The 18,041-nt window shown below is 43.1% G+C and overlaps 1 long non-coding RNA gene across 2 annotated transcripts in view; it reads right to left on the bottom strand.

Annotated features, from left to right (window-relative positions):
• The window catches only part of LOC106016328 (uncharacterized), a 108,299-nt gene that overhangs the window by 63,966 nt on the left and 26,292 nt on the right, over window positions 1-18,041 (bottom strand). Inside the window, exons 1-2 of one of the 2 annotated variants that reach the window (XR_011812377.1) lie at window positions 8,211-8,539; window positions 5,583-5,689 (exon numbers count right to left, since the gene is read on the bottom strand). This is a non-coding gene — a long non-coding RNA (uncharacterized lncRNA). Of the gene's footprint in view, window positions 1-5,582; window positions 5,690-8,210; window positions 8,540-18,041 lie in introns of those variants that run through there. The other variant, XR_011812376.1, reaches the window with a different exon arrangement.

The following is an 18,041-nucleotide window of genomic DNA, read 5'->3' as shown; positions in this document are numbered from 1 at the left end:
AAAAGGCTAGCTTGGAAAATCAGAGTCCATGGGCATCATCAGAAGCCTAGTATATCTAAACCACAGATACACAGCCATGGCAGGCATGTGAGATGAATTATAGTGGTACCAGCCTGCTGCTACTCATCAGAACTTCTTAGCAGAAGAACGTCAAGCAGGAGACCCAGTGTCCTCTCTGTCTCATAGTTGTATTAGCCAGGACAGAGGCACAAAGATTACTCCTTGTTTCCCCATTTCAGAATTGCCAATACAAATGTGAAGGTCAAAGGAATGATGTGATGTTGGTGTAGAATGTCTCCACTCAGTGTGCATACAAGAAAGGCTCATTCAATAGACATAAAAAAAAAAAAAAGGACAGGCAAGTTATGAAAGTTTCTCCATTCTACAGGATGCCAGGAGCTGTCTTGGCTGCATTTTTTTTGAGTTCCAAGAATATGCAAGTGAACCATGTTCATGTCCTAATCTGGTGTAAAGATAAGACCCTAGAGATTCACCACTGATCCCACAAGCCAGAAATATCAGAAGAGAACCATGATGAACTCTGGGTAGGTCACTCATATGGACAACTTGGGGGACTGTGTCCTTGCTCCACCTGTCTACTCTTTGGGGTCTGAGTAACACAGGATGCTTCACAGCACTTGAGGAAAATAATATTTGAAAGTTTTGGAGACTTTGGTCTAGATACTTGACATGAATTTTGGATGAAGCAAAGAATAACTTGTGAATTTCATATTAATCCAATTCAGGTTTGCAGTGATTAAACTGCCAGAAATGTGGATATCCAGGAAATATAAAGAGTCCCACACTTGTGAGATTTCATGCACAAACCTCCGAGCAATCTGTTTGCAGTAGAAAAAGTAGAACAAAACAAGATTAACCTGCAGAGAATGGAGGAAGAAATCTAAGGAGGAAGGTCATTAAAGCAGAACAAAAACTGAGTGAAAAGATAGAAAGAATAAAAGAAGAGGAAAATAATACAAATAATTCAAAGGTAGTGGCAAAAATACAGAGGAGATTAATTACTTGCTGAAAAGACATAGAACAGAAGGTGACTTGGTCTAGTGGTAGGTGTCCCTGACCATGGCAGGTGGTTTGGAATTAGATGATCTTTAAGGTCCCTTCCCAACCCAACCAATTCTAAGATTTTATGATTCTATGACCATGTAGGTTACCAATTCCATCCTCCATTAACTACAGAAAAAAACAGAATAGATGTTATGCTGAGAAACATCCATAATGTCTACTACAACTCCCTTTCAATTTAAGTCAAAAAACCTCACCCTAACTACACAATATTTAATACAAAAATAAAATAATGCCACAGTGACTATACAATGTCTAACCCAGACACTGAGATGGATGAAAGGTCTTAGGAAGATCTTAGACTCATACAATTGTATGCAAGTGGATACACTCAGATAGTTCTTGGGAGTAGATCATGCTCCACACATCTATGGAGGGAGACATGATGAGCAACCAAACTGAACAGTCCTTGCTCTTCATCCCAGAGAAAAGTTCTTTCCTGATCCCACATCCAATCAATGCTTTTAATTCAAGATACATCAGTCAGGCAGTACCAGTAGGAGCACCAGCATAACCCACCTACTATCCTGTCTCTAGCTTTGGCCAATTTCTTGTTTGGCCAATTTAATGCTTCAAAGGAAGATCAATTTGTCCTCTCCCCACTCCTCATTCCTCCCACCCTTACATACACATTCAAGAGAATAAAGGACTAGGAAATGAGGGCACTTCCTTCTTTACCCCAATAGTGGTCAGTGGAAGCTCTGAAGCATGAAATTAATTAATTAAAGTATAAATGCAGTGTAATTCCTTCTATGAACTCAGCAAGCACCGCTTTTTAATTATTTAAGTACCTTGCCCTTGCTATCCTGTATGGAAGGCCAGAACTTCTTTCCTTTGAAGTTCAGAAACCTTCTCCTAATTTCCAAGCTAATTTATACTCATCTAATCTTTCAGCACTGCTTTTTTTTTTTTTTTTCTCTAGCTGAAACAATTCTGCATCCTGGTATTTACAAAGAGGGTATTCATGAAGAAAAACTGTATTCCTCATCTTTCTTTTGCTAGTCTTACCAAGCCTCCCACGCATACTTTTTAAAAGGTTTGCTACTTCCCCTGATCATTCTTACAACTCTTTATGTCGTTTTCCTTTTTTCTGATCAGAAGTGACCCAAATAGGCCACAGTATTTTAAGTGAGGCCTCCTCAGTTTTTCATATCATGGTACTACTAAAACACTTCCCTTTCTGAAAATACCCTTGCCAGATACATCACATAATTGCATTAATCCTTTTCAAGGCAATGTCATATTCTAACAAAAAGGAAAAGAAAATAAAGTGGGCAGATGCTGCACAGAAAAATGGAAGCATCCTGAGGAACAGCAGATGATTCAAGAAGGAAGGAAAAAATGTCCTTCAAACATAAAGACATGATCAGCTGTGTAGAAAAGGTAATTCAAAGGAATAATGGACAGTCAGAAAGCTCAGGCAAGGCACATCTGTACAAAGTCACAGTGCACTAGTGTGGTATGACCTCTCAGTTTCATACCAGCCTCTGACAGGTTTTCCTAAAGACAGCATTTTGGCAAAAGCAAGGCTGACAGTGTCACAGCTGTAAGGGGGGGGAGGAAGACTGAGGGCAAGGAAAGCAGAGGAGGTGAATCCATCTCTCATGTCCCGAAAGGACCCTTGAACTGGAGCTCACAGCTCGTCTCTCCAGGGTGCAGCACTTTCTGCCTTGCAGTTTAAGAAACAGCACTCCCTGAGCGTATGTGTGCTTGTGTACTGGGGTGTGTGTGCATTTGAGACATACAAAACCTATGGTGCCTTTCTTGAGTCCTAAAATTTTTAAAGATAGCATTGTTAATAAAAATATTTCACTGTCCCATAGACATGCAAATGTTGTCCTTTAACCTGTGAAAGAATATAATAGAGGATCTCAAAATACTTTAAGAATATTAATGAAATGTTACAATAATTCCCAAGCAGTGTGTGCTTATATATTTTTCTGTGCACTCCAAAAGGAGATGCAGTAAGTCCTGCACTAAGTTGCCTCACAGTTTTCCATAGTGAAACATGATTATGCCTTTTTTTAGTTATTATTTTGAAGAAAAACCTCAACACCGAAGTATTTTGTAAGAGCACTTTGAAACAGAAGACGAGGGGAGAGAAAGCTCTATGTTTTGCTGATATACCATAAAGCTGATGGGTTTTGCTCTGTCAAAAGATAAATAAATAAATAAAACCCAACAAATTTTTTCATCAGTGGTTTGTATAGCAGCACCTTTGTTTCTGCCAGTGCAAAAGGAAACTCAGCTCGCAGCAGACATGCGATATGTCAATTCATTTCCATTGTATTGGCAAGAAGCAACACACACAAGACAGATTTATCAAGCTATCTGATAGTCTAAGAGCCAAAAATTCTTCTTCCAGCTCCCTCCTCTCCTCTCTGCTTTCCTCCATACACATGCATGCACAAATAAAGGCGAATCTGCCACTTCTGCAAGCATAACATTGTAAACTTCTACAGTTTTATTGGGGGTGTTTATCATAAAGCATCCTTATCTGTTATCTGCTTATAGAGGAAGGTTTGGTATGTTATTTCTGAGTAATAGCCGAGAGCGAGTTAAATTGCATTAACCTTTAAAGCTGGCATTAATGGGTAACCGTGTCAGGAGACTATATTAGTCTACAATTTCCTTTCCCTATTCTTATTCTGGCTCTATGCTTGGAGTATTTTTTGCCACTAGTGTCAACCTTACATCACAGAGTTTGAGCTCTACACTCCATGCCTGTCCCCTGGAGAAGAAGCGCAGAACTGGCTTTTCCTCTATGCCAGCAGACAACAGGTTCTGTTCATCTTGCCCTTTTGCACAAACAGCAGGTTATTCGGTTTATTCTCCATGCCCATATTTTGCTCTTTGGTGTAGCAGTGCAGTACCTAAGAGACCAATCCTGTCTTACTGCTACAGAAGAGTGTTGGCAGTTTACTGAGAGTCAGAGAAAGTAGAACTGAAATTTTTATCTGTGGGGACTAAAACATATGAGCCATACTATGCTCTCTGTTACTCTGACAGGGGACACTCCTGCAAGGTATTACAAGTGTGCAAGAGCAATCTAGTAGCAGTGTTACATGAACAGAGACAGCTAGAGCTGCTCTAGATCTGTTATGGTGTAAACGGAACCTGGATGTGTCCCACCAGCTATCCCATACTCAAGTCTATGTATTAATTATACATGTAGAAGTCCTGTATTTAAGAACAATCAGAGTAATTTATCACTTTCAGAGAGCTGTAATTGCAAACACAACATAACCATTTGTCAGCTGTTTTAGATGGAAAGGAGTAGGCTGAGAGAAGGCAGCAGCCTCTATGAACACATTTGCATTGGGAAGTCTTCATTACAGATCTGGTTTGCAGACCCTCCTCCCCCTCATAGCTCTTTGAGACTTCTTCAGGAGCTGTTTATACAACAAATGCCTGCACCTGACTGCCCAAAGCTCTCCTGGGTTTTGTAAGGAGAGCGAGCAAGTCGACACTGTGAAAAGACAAAATCTCCACACAACCGAAGCCAGGTTTCTGAGAATATACTGCAGTGATCTTCAAAACTTTCACAAATTGGGAGCCATCAGATCAAAAGCCTAGCTTACAAAAGAGCTTTCTTTGACAAAGGGGAGGAAGTCCTGAGTGAATTTTAATACTTCTCAGAGAAATGCCTGGTAAGAGCAGACGTACATACTCCCTACAGACCTATATACGGGACAAGCTTTGGGAGATGCAGAAGGGGTGTATGTTTGTTGGCTACCATGGAGATGAGTGCAGTATAAGAGCCTAAATAGAAGAGAACATGTTTTGTTTTGAAGCCCTCTTACTGTAAAGGTGCATGTTAAATACAGAGCTGTTAGAGTTTCTTGCCAAAAGCTAACATTAATTGTTTAAGTTAACACTGCAATTGACATGCAACTAAAATAAATTCATTCTTTCTTTTCTGTGTTTCTCAAAGGGAACCCATTGCTTCCTGAGCTTCCCTGATAGCACACATGCTCTGCTGTCCTTTTAAACAGAGCAGCACAGCCTCTTCTCCATGGCTGATCAGCAAGGCTGGTGAACGCAGAATGGAGAGGAGCCCAGGCCTTTGGGTGCAACTAGCTTTGTTCTTTTCTCTTGAACCCTTTTTGTGACCAGGCTTGTGTTCACTGACATCTTTTTTGCCTTCTTCCAGAGAAGTCTGCCACAGTTCCAATGGGCGTGACCATGTTCCCTCCTTCAAGATGTAGGGATTTACTATCACAATTCAATTCAGCTTATAGTATCTGTAAGATGGGAGCTGCTATATTATTTGAGACTGGTCTGGGACTGTGAAGTTTTGTGCAGCTTCCTGGGTGGTGGAACATACCATCTACCCATCTGACCCATTTTGCCTAGAGCTATCAGTACATAGCCCCAAATGAGTCTCTCAAAAGACATTTCTATTTCAATTCAAACTACAAAGATTCACCCTATTAGCTCCAGAGGTGCCAGTTACAAGCCCCAGGGTGTCAGACAAAAATAGGAGCACAGGTACTTACACACAAGTAAACCTCTGTGGTAGGGGAACATCTCTGGGCCTGCAGCTCTATAGATGGTTTTGAGACAACGTGTTGCATTCAGAGTAGTAATAAGGATCTCTCTCCCCCTAAGGAAAATAAAGGAAAAAAAATTATGATCATTGGTAGAAATAGTGTTGATTTCTCTTAATGACAAATGAAATGAAAATTTGGGCAAGAATGATGGATGCTGCCAGTCAGAGTTCTTCTTGTTACAGCAGTCGATGTCTCTTTATGTACCCGTCTCATGAAAGTGTCAGAGATATTTAAAAAGAAAAAAAAAAAAGAAATATGCTAAAATTAAAATGGAGAAGAAAAAGTCATTTCACACATTTAATGGCATAATGAAGTCTTTTTAATGTAATTTTCTTTACTCTTCTGATTACATATTCACAAAGAGGATCTTCACTTCCATCTTTATTAGGCGCTGTGTTTGTCATCATTATGGGTTAAGTATTTTCATAAACATTTGATGAATATTAACCATTTAAAATAAAAAATAACAGTTTATTCTCACTGCAATGACTGCTGCACATGGAGATATTAATATTAGAGCAAGTCACATGAAATTACACACCCTGCAGCCCCATCCCTGCATGCAAGGAAGCAGTGCAGATGCTAGGAGATGAGAGACTCTCAACCTGCTGAACATGTAGAGGGGGTTGGAAAGCTGGATCCTAGCTAGACCCATAACCTGGGGTAACAGATCATTAAGACTACTGAATCTTCCTGTCAGGGACTTAGTTTTCCTAGGTCCTTTCTGTAGGTCACAAAATAACCAGCTTTTTCTTTGCTACTTTACCAACGTGACTGCAATCTTCCCTTCCCTGTGCTTTCAAAGAGCTTATGCAGCCCAGGCTTTAATATACCATCCTGGTTAGTTTATATGCTGTCTCTAGTTGGTGCAAATGCCCTAACAAACACATTTTTAAACATAATCTGTTCTCTACAGCAGGGGAATAGCTTCCTAAAACAAACAGTTCCAAAGCCAAGTGCCACAGAAAGAAGAGGAGGAATGAAAAAAGAAGGTCCACCAGAAAGAGGATGATTCAGACAAAATGTTTTAGGCCCACTAGAGCACTGGTTATAATTATATTTTATTTTGATCCCTTATTTTTGTTAAGAAAGGTTTATTTCTCAATGACGGAGTCATTTCCATGAAAGAAAACAATAATGTATTCTATTTAAATCCCCCCCCACCCCGTTTCTTTTGCACCTTTCCCCATTTTTCTCCCTCCAACAAAATAAAAACATCACGGATGACATCCTAATTTCAAGGAAATACATGAAAGCTCATTTCTGATGGAAGGCTATTGCAAGAAAAATACCCTACCTGCTTCTCATCACCGAGCATCCTTGCTCCTCTCCTCACCCAGAGGAAACAGGAGGCAGCTGATACCCCAGGGGCTTCACCACCTGTAAACCAGTGGGCACTGGCTCCCTGTTCCCGATTAATGTCCATGCCAGCACCAATTCACCCCAAGAGTAGGCGAGCCATGGAAAATGTTGTTTTTTTTTTTTTTTAAGGGCAATATGCAAAAGATGAGGGGAAAAGGACTATCTGCAAATCTTATAACACCCCTTCCCACCACCCCAAAGTGGAGAGAAATATTTTCAGTGCTATCAAATATTATTAGAAGGGCAGATATGCGAAGTAGCAGAGGGTTACTCTTTTTGTTGCCTTCCCGGCCTTAAACGGAGTCACTTGAGCTAAATCCTGTAGGTAAGGGACCCCAGAGTAGGCGTCTGAAGAGCCCAAGGGCCCAATTCAAAAAACCCTGCGTCAGCCCTGACTGGAGAGGGTTAACAGTAGAATTACTGATGGATGTTTAATTAGGATTTGAGAGATGAGGATTGTGCATTAGGCTTGGGTTTGTTCAGGGCTCATGTGTGCTCAAGCACAGAGGTAATTTCACATTGTACTTCGCGGTGTCCTTCGCGGCACTCAGCCAGCGCTCCTGACGGAGCCACGCTGGCAGCAGCTGGAGTAAAAGCTCCACCTGGAGACAGCAGGAGCCTGCTGGCTTCCCTGGCTGCTCACAGCAGAGGCTACCGGCGAGGATTTGCTGCAGGAGCAGGGGGCTCGGGAACGCTCAGCCCTGGAATTAGTGCTTCTCTTGCTCCCCTGCTACGGCCCAGACACTTCTCTTCCTTCCAGTGCTTAGAGCTGCTAATTCCCATCCCCACGGGAAGCCAGGCAGCACAGCGCGGCAATGTGAGTGATTGCAGGTCTGCAGCAGGGGCACAGAGGAGAGGAAAACCAAGGGGAAAAGGGAAACTTGAGCAAAAACACTGACCATGATGCCTCAGAGCTACCCAGCGGCTAAAGTTGAGGCTGGACCCCGCTCCTGGCATGCTGCAGCCCACTTGCTGCCAGCACGATGCTGTCTCCAAGCAGACGATCCCAATGTTCCCTGCAGCTGCAAGAGAGGCCTTTCTGGGAACATAAAATCAGATGTGATTGCTTTCCCTTTGGTTTGACGCTTGTTTTCCAACCCTTCTGCCTAATTTGCATCGTCTTAACTGACTGCTCTCCCAAGAAAGCTGCTAAGATCATTGGTAGAGAGGGATGATCAAGGAGGCAAGAAATAGCTCCTGGGAACCACTTACCCATTTTTGCATGGGTCAGGTTTTGAAATTGACATCCCGAGGAGAAGTTGGCATCATGGCATAAGGTCTCTATGCCAGGACTGATGCATGAACTGGCATTTGGCCTCAAGCTTCTGAGTGCTGAAAAGCAGATGTAGCCTCTTCTTTCTGGCTAGTGACTTAAGCACAGGGGGCATTCCCAATAACTGGAACTCCACTGTCCACATTGCCACCACAGCCCTTGATATGGTTTTGGCTCAGACCAGCCAGCAGCATCCCAGAAAACTCCTGGATACAGCCTATGATTTAGCATGAAACAGGGCCCCTTCCAGAGGGAAGGAGGGCATTGCTATATAGCAGCAGGACATTATGGGCTAAGCAGCCTCAATATCAATAAACTTTTCTCAGGTGTATCTCATTCCTTGGCACAGGTGCAGGATTTTTCAATGAAAGTCTGCTGAGGATCACCCACTCAAGAGAAGGGCAGTCCTCTACAGGAGCAGGCTTTCTGCAGCTGGGTTGAGCCCCATAAAGGTGTAAGACCTGCCCCTTGGCTTGGATAAGGCCTTTCAAACTGGGAGAGAATAAAAAAAAAAGTACAGTTTGGTTTAGTAGTAGAACAGAGACTCAAAGACACGGAGGAAAAAAGTCCTCTAAGCTGTTACAAAGCGGGTGCTGCAGAGCCTGGGTGGCAAGAGCAGAGGTGACAAGAGAAATGTTCAGTTCTGGCTTGCATAGTCCTGTCTGGAAAGCAAAGCTCAGTGTCTCTAAATAGTCTAAAGCCAGACTAGTTTGTTATTAGTGGAAACCAAGCCCTTGCGTGTTATTAGTCAGCAGATGGTATATAAATGTGATGTCAGGAACCAATCTAGCACGACCCACGGCAAGACGGGGGATGATTAAACAGGGAAATGAAACAGAGCTGAGGAATGTCACCAAAGAGCCAGCACAGAGGGACGCGGAGCCCCAGGAACACGGGGGCTTCAGGCTGCACAAAAAAGCTTTGCCAAGGAAAAAAGCAAGAAGCGAGTCTGTAAACAGAGCTGACCACAGGGGATAAAGATGAAATAGAAGCAGACTTTTTTACTGTCTCAATCAGGAAGAAAAAAGTGACAAGAACTGACTGAGACGCTGAAAAGTGAGTGATATGCTATTGCCAAGAATAATGCTCAAAACACTGTAACAGCTGATAGAGGTACTGAGCGATGCGAACCCAGACAGAATAAGACTTCAGAGACATCTCTCGGTTAAAGAAAAAACAACCAACAAACTAACCAAAAGCCTTCAGCAACAGAAAAGGGAGCAGATGTTAGTGCCGAGAGCACTAGGCTCCACAGGCAACTTTGGAGACTGCCGGCAGCGACTCCTGGTGAAAATGGCAGGTACAACTCTCCCCTGAAATACAAACACAGTGGAGGCTTTCCTTACACTAGCATGCCTACAGCAAGCCCTAACCTTTCTTTATTCTTAGCTAGGACAAAAGTTGTTCCTCAAGAACTAGCCCAGAAGGGCTAAGAAATCTCTCTCTCTTCCAGCCCCCTCACATTTGTGCAAGAGACAGAGTGTCTTCTCTACTTTCTCACTAATGTCCTTGTCATTTTGAGCAATGTTGTCCAGACTTGACCCAGCAGGTTTTGGGTTTGTTGTAAAAAGAAACCTGTATCAGAGTCCTTTCAGAGAGGTGACTTTCCATATCCAAGGAACTCAGGGCTCTTTCCTCATTCTTCATTTATCTGTCTGAGTTTGAGCCACCGCATTTCACTGCTTCATACAACCTAACAGTCGTGATGGGGACATCTTCTGGACAAGCCCCTTCAGGCAGATGGACAATAGGATGGGCCAGCTCTGTCCAACCTCTGTGATCATAGCTGCACCATGAAATGTGCCTATCAGTGCACAGAAGCACTTTTGGGAGAAGTGTGGCCATGCTGGCCCTGGCTAGCTAGCACTGCAGCACCCATACAGCTTGACAGCTTCCAGACACGGCTGGCTCAGCTCTGTCTTGGGCATCTCTTCAGGATTCAGCCAGCGTCATGCAAGTGCCTCTGCAGTAGAAGGGCCCCTGATCTGCATCCAGCAACCCAGCACCATGCTCCACACAGACCCAGAAGGAGGCTCCTCTGCTGGCAGTGGGTGTATTTTTATTTATTCCTTTATGCATATATACATTGTCATGTATAATTAATGCTTCTGCAGTGCTTTTTTTTCGGATGTTGTATGGGATTTTTATTTTTTCCCATCTCATCTTTTTTTCCCTCTCTCTTTTTAGCATATGCCATTTGCTTTATTATTTTCTCCTCACCACCACCCGTCTTCTCTTTCTGTACAGTTTTGACCACTCTCCCACCTCTCTGCCATATAGGTCAGTCCTCCTCTCTCTCTTTCCTTCTTCGTCTCCCTCCCTCCTTGCTCAGCGTAGGCCACCCCCTCCACCTCCCTCTCCGTCTCCTGTCAGCAACGCAGTTTATCGGCAGTTGCAGTCTCATCTATCAGTCCAATTCATCTTTCGCTGCAGCCTTTGGGGGAGAGCGAGAGGAAAAACCACAAGCTGCCTTCCTAAAGAAACCAGTGGCAGCCAGGGGCATTAATATGAGAAGCTTGGGAAGGTGTCGTTTTTCACTCAAGCTGACATTTAAGCTGTTTCATAAATATGAAATCAAACCAAGGGCCCAGATGGGCCTCCACCCCCTCCTCCTTTAACTAAGAGCGTCTGTGATACTCTCTTCACCAGCTTAAAGCAAGGGGATGACAGGAGCAAATCCTCTGGGGATGAAGGATGGAAGGAGTGACTCTTCTCGGTGATGGCACCTGGGATGTTTACACTCATCTCAGCACAGAGCCAACAACCTGTACAGGGGAGCCATCAGTCACTAGTGATAGTGGTAGTTTGTTCGAGATGGGATTTTGCTCCAAGTGCACAGGGCAACGGGGTGGATGTTCTCCCTTGTGCTCCTGCAGGAGAAGGTGTATCTTTTTTCCATCAGCAATTCTCTTAGCACCACGGCTCTGTTTCACATGCACATGGATCCTGATTTTGGGAGAGGAGGAGGTCTGAAACCACGTTCCTGGTTAGCTTTAGGAGTGTGGTCTGTTTATACCACCCCAGTCCCTATCCAGCCTGTGGTACCATCATGCTGTGTGATACCTAGAGCACAGCACGTCCCAGGGAATCATCAATTTCCAGAATAATTTACTGGACCAGCTAAGAGGGCTGTAACCTCACCTTCCTCTCCACTTCCACTAGGAACAATTCCTTTCATGGCTGGGCTGATGAAGAGGTGTCCTGGACACCTGTTAATGACCACAGGTCCCAAAAGCATGGTATGGAGTGTCTCTGAGCATGCTTGCAGCGTTTGAATCTGTTTTGATCTCCCCACTCTGATGTCCCTACAAATCCATACTGTGTGCAGAGGCAAGGGGAGAGGGCCACAGCCTGAGCAAAGAAGATGTGGATATGGCACCTTTTTATATGCTGCTAGTTATTACTGGCAGTGATATAGCTCCTTGGGATCCAGACATTAACTACTACTGCCCTGAAATTGCTCGCCAGTGTATATTGAATGCAATAGTGGACAGTGACCTCCCGAGGCACTGAGCTCTGCTTCTTGGTCTCACAAAGAGGCATTTACATCCTCATCCCTCAGCATGGTGTGCTCACAATACCTTACACTGACCCTACTGTAACCCCTGAAAGGCTGCATCTGGACTGTTCCAATGGACAGAAACCATGTAATTCCCAGTACAAATTTGTCTGGCTGGTTTTGTGAGAACAGTGAACTTAAATTTAAGCAGCTTTTCACCCTCCCTCATGTTTGACCTAATTATATGTTTACAGAATTAATGGTGTCCTCCCACTTTCTGTTTGACTAGAATGAACATGGCAGCCTTTTTTCCTCTAACACGATGGGCTCATCATTCCCCTGATTGTACCAGATTCCCATGTTGGCATTTGCTCCAGTTTTAATTCTTCTCTCTTGAAAATGATTGACAAGAATGATACCAATTGTTCCAAGTGATGTCTCTATTTCTACCGTGCAGCAACCACAGTACTCCCTTGTTTGTATTGTATGTCCCTCCCCTGGCACATCTAAAGATCTCATTTACCTCTTGCATGTCCATTTCAGGTTGTGAGCTCATGTTTGTGCTGTGATTGACTGGAACAAGCAAGTCTTGTCTCCTGTTTTCTTGTTTCAAATTGATAAGCTTTCAGTGTGTAGGTGAAACTCTCACACACAGTGCCCAAATCTGTGGCCTTGCTTTTCATACTGCTATTCTCCCTCACACTGACCCAATCCTCACAATACTCCATGTAACATTCTAGTGATTCTTGGCATCGATGATGCTGCCTGTTAAAGTTAACCCACTCCTAATTTTATGCCAAAGTCATCACTGAAAACATGGATCCCATTATCAAAATTTAAGAAGTTACCTAGCCACCTCCTTCCAGCACAGCCTTCTCCTCCCCCTCTTTCACCAGTTCCTCAGTCACCTCACAATTCTTGAACTAATGTTCATCTTCTCTCATTTAACTAATAATTTCCCAGGTGGCACCATACCAGATTCTAATGAAGCACAGATAGGGGAGATCTACTGCATTTCCCTTGTCTAGAACATCACTTACCTTATCAAAGACAGATATCAAGTTAGTCTGGCACAATCTCTTTTTGATAATGGTATGTTGCGCTATATCCCATTTTCTATTCCATGTCTTCAATTATTCTTTCTGACATAATTTGCTCTGAATCTATCTATGCCCTTGAGGCCAAAATAACAAGCCCACAGCTGCCTAGTTCACTCTCCCTCCCTTTTTTAAATTTGGGTACTACATTTCCTGTTACCCAGGCAGAGGAAGAATCCCAATGATTGGATAGATTTATGAAAAAACAAACAAACAAACATCTACCAGACCTGTGATTTCATGGGACAGCTGGGTATGGTGATTTCCCAGCCTCCCTGGTTTGAACACTATAAGCTTTCTGAATTGTTTCCATCTTGCATGCAATTTTTTGCCCTTTCAGTACATTTATTCCCATTAGTCCACCTGACTTTGCCCCACACTCTATACTACTGCTCTTAGGGGCAAAGTATTCCTCTACTTCAGAGCTGTGCAAACTTTTCTCTCTCTATATAGAGGCTCCACCACTTCTTTTTTTATTTATAGTGCTAAGGATCCTTCTGCTGTTTCATTTCCTTTGCAGGGACTAACTCAGTTTGACTTCTGGCAATTCACACTTCATTCCTGCACTTCCTGACCTCCCAAGACATACCTTTCTTTGTTGCTTAATCCCCTTTCCAAGGCTGCCTTGATGTGCAGGTGGACTAGGCAGTTATCAAGAGCAGCAGGCTGCTGGGGGGTAATAAAAGGGCCACAGACCTATTGCTTGTTTGGCCTATGCCAAGCACTGCAGAGTTAGCCCTGCTGTGATTACCAACACAGACAGGGTCAGGGTGGCAGCTACCACTGCAGGAATATGCCCTCCAAGCAACAGTAGCTGCTGGTCCTATCCTCTGCTCCTCTGGATGGCAGTCCGAGAAGTAAGGTAGGCTTTTCTCTCACATCCCCCTGCTAGCCCCATGTCTCTGCTTCCTGTCCCCAAGCCAGGAATCTCCCTTTCATAAATGCTACAACAAACAGGATCCCAAGAGACACAGAGGGGTGACTGCTTTGGGGTCAGATCAGAAAAAAATACGCTATTGTAGCCCCTCTGGAGGTGGGGCCAGGAGAAAAATAGAGGTGGATCTGTATTTTGAGAAGACAGTTGTTGCAAGAGTACCACATGGTGGAAGAAGAGTGAAAGACTCTTTTCTGTATATTGGAGAGACAGGGATTTGATGGATGGACCACTTGGTGGGTAAGGAACTGGCTGGATGGTCATGCTCAAAGTGTTGCAGTCAATGGCTCGATGTCCAAAGTGGAGATCAGTAATGGGTGGTGTTCTTCAGGGGTAAGTATTTGGACCAACACTGTTTAACATCTTTGTTGGTGACATTGACAGTGGGACTGAGCGCACCCTCAGCAGGTCTACTGTGACACCAAGCTGGGTGGTGCAGTCAGCATGCTGGAGGGAAGGGATGACATTCAGAGGGACCTGGCCTGGGTTGAGAGGTCAGTCTGTGTGAACCTCATGAAGTTCAACATGCCAAGTGCAAGGTCCTGCACATGGGCTGGGGCAATCCCAAATACAATACAGGCTGGGCAGAGAATGGATCGAGAGCAGCCCTGAGGAGAAAGACCTGGGGGTGTTGGTGGGTGAGAAGCTCAGTATGAGTCAGCAATGTGCGCTTGCAGCCCAGAAAGCCAACGGTATTCTGGGCTGCATCAAGAGAAGTGTGGCCAGTAGACTGAGGGAGGTGATTCTCCCCCTCTGCTCTGCTCTTGTGAAACCCACTTGGAGTGCTGTGTTTAGTTCCAGGACTGGAACTGGATGGGCTTTGAGGTCCCTTCCAACCCAAACCAGTCTGTGATTCTTTGACTCCTTTCCCTGAAACCTCCTGTAACCCCTTTGCGATCTCCCAGCTCATCCTCTCTCCTCCCATCTGCTCTGCACTACCACCAGAAATTACTTTTTTGGTCTTTATCTACAGGGATGGCAACATACAGAAATCTATTAATATTGTAGAGAATATGCTGCTTCCACCCTCCGCTGTTCCTTCTAGGCTCTCTGTTTATGGTCAAGATGTTTTAAAATTAACCTTTTAAAATAAGTTGGTCATTCATTTCCTCCAAGCTTGCTCCCTTTTCCTGGGATGCAAATTCCAAATATTTTTGCACTACCCAGTTATGTGTATTCCCCCTGTCCTCTTTAACAGTCTCTGAGCTCCCAATCCAGCTGACTTACTGATTTCTTTGCTCACACAAAGTTTGCCCTTTGGAAATAGAAAGAAACTCTCAGTTATGATTCATTCTTATTTATCCAGCCACTCAATTTGAACTGAACTGAACCATTTAGCTGTAGGACTTGAATGGACCTCGAGAGCTCACGTCGCCCATCTCTGCCTCAAGCGATGATCAGCTGTCCAGACCTCCATCACTCTTGACAGGCATGTATTTAACCTGCTCTTGTAAACCTCCACTGGCAAAGACTCCATAACCTCCCCAAGCAATCCGTTCTTTATATTACTCTCCTCATCCTCCAGAAGTGTTCCCTAATGTCTCATCTGAATCTTTTTTCCTGCAATTTAAGACTATTATTGCTTGTCCTCTCTACCATGGACACACAAAAATGGTTATTGTCTTCATGGCAGCTTCCTCCTTCCTCATAAAACCTTTTGCTCCTCTCTTCACAGACTAAGCAGCTCCCAGTTTATTCAATCTTCCCTCATGCGTAGTGGTTTCTACATCTCTGAGCATTCCTGTTTTTCTCTTCTGGACTAAATTCAGGAGACCCATACCTTTCTTAAAACACAGTGGCCACAACTTGATGCAGTTGATGCTGAATTAGAAAAGAATTACTTCACACATCTTACATGTGATGCTCCTATTTATACATCCCAGCGTGATGTTTGCTTTCTTCACAACAGTTGACTTATTATTATTGACTCAGGCAGTCTGTGATCCACTGTAACCCTCTATATTCTTCTCAGCAGAACTACACTTGGCCACTCCTGTCTTGTGCTGCTACTATTGATTGTTCCTCAGTTCAGCACCTTGTATTCACAATCACAGAACTCATCTTCATTGATTTGTCTCCCATTTTTTTTGCAGATTATTTCTCCAGTCTCTCTAGATCATTTTGAATTTGAATCATGTTCCCTGTAGCATGTGCATGCATATTCAGTGAGCTATTCTAACATTTACTAAGGGCATGCATTATTCCATAACCTATGTTATCAGTGACCATGGTATCCAACTTGATGGATCCTTCTAGTCAGCCAGTGAATTGCTGATAACTGTTTTACAAGTATGGTTTTCCAAATAGTTTTGAATCCATAACATAGTAATTCTATACAGGCTGCATTTCTCTAGCTTGCTAATGGAAGTCTCACGTGAGGCAGTGTCAAAACCTAACAAGTCAAGGTGCTCTGTCGTTATCTACAAGGCTTGTTACCTGTCAGAGCAGGAAATCAGGTTGGCTTTATACAATTTGTTCCTGACAAAATCAAATTGTCTGTTATTTACCATGTTGCTATCCAACTCATGATCAATCTATTGTTAGGTCCCACATAAAGCTCTCCTGTAAAATTCGCTCTGCTAACTGAAATCAACGCTAGAGTAGCAGCACCTCTGATGGGTCTCAGTGATTATTTGGTGATGAAGTCTTTTAGCTATCACATTCAAGAATAACCAGACCCTACTTTTATTAATAGCACTTATTTTACAATCTAAATTTCAGAAAATACAGTCTTCTAAACTGACACAATTCCTAGGGATTTTTCTCTCCCTCTCATACATGTTAAAGCAATTTACGGTATCATGGACTAGAGTAGACACCCAAGTGTAATAAAGACAGCATTCTTCCAGTTCCTCCCCAAAGTGATTTTACTCACAAACCAATTCCATTTTAGCTTTGCTGCTACTTATTTGCCCATCACGCCCCTAATGTCCCAACTAACTTCATCTTTATTTCTGTCTTGCCTGAAAAGCATACACCCTTCAATACCTATATTCCAGTCTTAACTGCTACTCTGTTTCTTATGTTTCTATAATACCCAGTTAATAACAAACAGGTATTTTACTCCAATTTTCACATTCCTTGGACTAATGTTAATGCACCTTGGCTGTTTCAGCATAATCTTGCCCGATTTCCTAGCTAAATTATGTACAAACATTTCCTGAAGAGTATCACTAATTTCACCACTGTTCCAGCCAGTATTTGTATTCTCATTTTCCTGGCGTTTTTCCCCCTTTTGTTACACATGCATCTATAGCTATATACTATTTTACTCCGTCTTGCTTTTTCTGTTTATTAAATAAACAAACAAACGTAGGAACAAATATTATGCAAGTCTACCCCAAACTACTGCTCAATTTCCTAGACCAAGACCTGACTATTAATTGTGCTACATCAGTGCCAGAAAGGAGCCTCTCAGTTACACAGGAGTCTCTCCCTGGAGGATGTGCGACACTTTTGGGAATGCCTCTCAGTGGTGAGGCTGTCTGAAAATCTTCCCAGTAATATCAGTCCTGGGACAGCCTTTCTTACTGTCTCTGTGCATGCAAGAAATTCCACTCAACTTCACCTGAGCACTCTCCCCAGAAGCACAGATGTTTTTGACCTTCTCTGGTGGGATTCTGGAAGTAATACTTGTTCTTCCATGAAGCACAACTGCTGGATTTTTTCACAGTTCTGTTCTCATTTTCTTTTCTTTTTATTTATTTATTTTTTTTTCGGGTGTAGGTCTTTCTGTTTTATCTCACTTTCCTTTTTTTTTTTTTTCCCTATGGATTATTATTATTATTTAATTTCCCCTACTCCATCTTCTGCCTCTTTCTCCATTGCAGTCTCCAGTGCAGCATGTCTGTTGTCAACTCTATTTCTCCTCCATCAGCCAGTCTCTTTCTCTGCACATATCCTCACCTAGCCTACGCTCAAGGTCATTCCATTCAGTTAAGATCATGAATCTGGAATACGTAGAACCACATCTAACCATTGTGGAGAAATCTGTACTGAACAGGAGCGAAGCCCCGGGAAACTGGTCTGGAGAGAAGTCTGCAATAACACGGAAAGGAAAGTCATCCAAAGGGCTTCTCTGAAAGCTCAGACATTTAGGACATCAAGAAGTTTTAAGAGCAATTATAAATACTTTTGAGGAAAAATTAAAGAACTTTTCTCTCAAAATGCCTAGCCTCACAGATCATTAGAAGAATATATTATTACAAGACACAAGATCTCTTGAAATGTAGTTCAGTAA

The sequence above is a fragment of the Anas platyrhynchos genome, chromosome 1 (assembly GCF_047663525.1).
Source record: "Anas platyrhynchos isolate ZD024472 breed Pekin duck chromosome 1, IASCAAS_PekinDuck_T2T, whole genome shotgun sequence".
Lineage (NCBI taxonomy): Eukaryota > Metazoa > Chordata > Aves > Anseriformes > Anatidae > Anas > Anas platyrhynchos.
The sequence above is the reverse complement of the archived record's forward strand: the minus strand, read 5'-3'. Positions and strand labels throughout refer to the sequence as shown.